Below are 1,519 nucleotides of genomic sequence, written 5' to 3'. Positions count from 1 at the left end.
CTGTTTAGCTAGGATTATAGGCATGAACCACCAGTGCCCGGCAGCACCAAAATTTTACTGTAAAAATTCATGGATTCCGCGGAATTCTTCCAAGTGAATTGCCTGCCTTGGATGGAAAAATATATTCAATAGTTTTTGTAAACATGTATAATAACTTCTTCAGAGTTTGTGATTTTTTAATAAGAAATAATTTTAATTTACCTGTTGAAATGAGTAGTACAGAAACTAAAATATTTCTGGTGCTTGTCTGAAAAAGTATATTTTAAAATATTCTATATTCTATGTTTGCATAATGTTCATAATTTATTTTCTCCTAGATATACTTTGAATTCTATATTATTTTATAATATATAGGATCATTAATGTGTCCTTTTGGATTGTATTCCATATAGAAACAGTTTGAGTCCTTTTTTTCTAGGTCTTAATATTATTTTTCTTTGGGATAAAATGACAATGTTGTCTATTTTGAAAAGTTTTGTAAAGTTTATGCTATGTAAACACCTTTCTGAGGTGATTTAATACACTGATGTCAAACTTAATTTAATTATATGAATTACGGGTATTGTTACACTTGTAATTTTGTCATCAACTTTTTAATCACTTTTTTTCATTTCTTGCATGTGAAGAATGAAAAATATGGAATACTTCTCAAATTTTCATATTGTACTTGTGCAAGTGCCATGTTAATCTCTGTATTGTAATTTGAGTATACTTGCTGCTGAAGCATGTAGTATCCTCTAAATTTAATAGTTAATGATGCAATCTTTATACAGGCTTATATCTATGGGTGCCTACTTGTAACAAGGAAACCTTATTGTTCCTAACAATGCTATTGATCTTATTTCCCTAAAATTCTGTGAATAGTGGAAAAAATTATATTGATCAGTCGATTGCTCACATTTCCAAACTTTTTTTGCCAATGAGTATCTTAAATCTTTTTATTTGGAATTTGATCATACTCTCTATTATTTATAGTTTGGTCCAAATGTGATGGTTTCTCAAGTACATATTTATCCAGCTTTGTGGACCTAATGGATTCAAACTAAGCGTTGCTTAAGAGCTACTTCTAAACTTCTTCAGCTGACATTTTCCCAAATAAAGTTTTACTGGAACAAATGTCTACCTGAGCCTTTACCCTTCTTCCATGTGGGAAGAGACCAACCAGAATACCTTACCATGACAGCAAAGATTTTCTTACTAGAACAAAACTAATCTTGGTTATAAGGGATCATAGAGAGATGAACAGTTCAAACAGAACTGTTCAGACGAGAAGGTATTTTATCAAAATATAATTGTTTATTATACATTCCATTTAAAAGTAGCTAAAGCCAAGAAGGTGAAAAAATTGTTCGTATGCATGATTACTTAATGTCCTGACCTGTCTCTAAGTTCCTGGCAGGAACTTACACTACTGCCTTTTTATCACCAAATATTTTCATAGTTGCAGGAGAAGTGCATATGTTTCTCCTCATTATTAGGCATTAAATTGATAATGTTTTAATCACAGTCTTTTCTCTTG

The 1,519-nt window shown here is 30.7% G+C and overlaps 1 pseudogene; it reads right to left on the bottom strand.

Annotated features, from left to right (window-relative positions):
• Window positions 1-630: 630 nt before the first annotated feature.
• LOC138808148 (U6 spliceosomal RNA) lies at window positions 631-727 on the bottom strand (annotated as a pseudogene).
• Between the last annotated feature and the right edge of the window lie 792 nt (window positions 728-1,519).

The sequence above is a fragment of the Dipodomys merriami genome, unplaced genomic scaffold (assembly GCF_024711535.1).
Source record: "Dipodomys merriami isolate MVZ:Mamm:240054 unplaced genomic scaffold, mDipMer1.0.p SCAF_441, whole genome shotgun sequence".
NCBI classification, from domain to species: domain Eukaryota; kingdom Metazoa; phylum Chordata; class Mammalia; order Rodentia; family Heteromyidae; genus Dipodomys; species Dipodomys merriami.
This window is presented reverse-complemented; position numbering and strand designations above follow the sequence as displayed.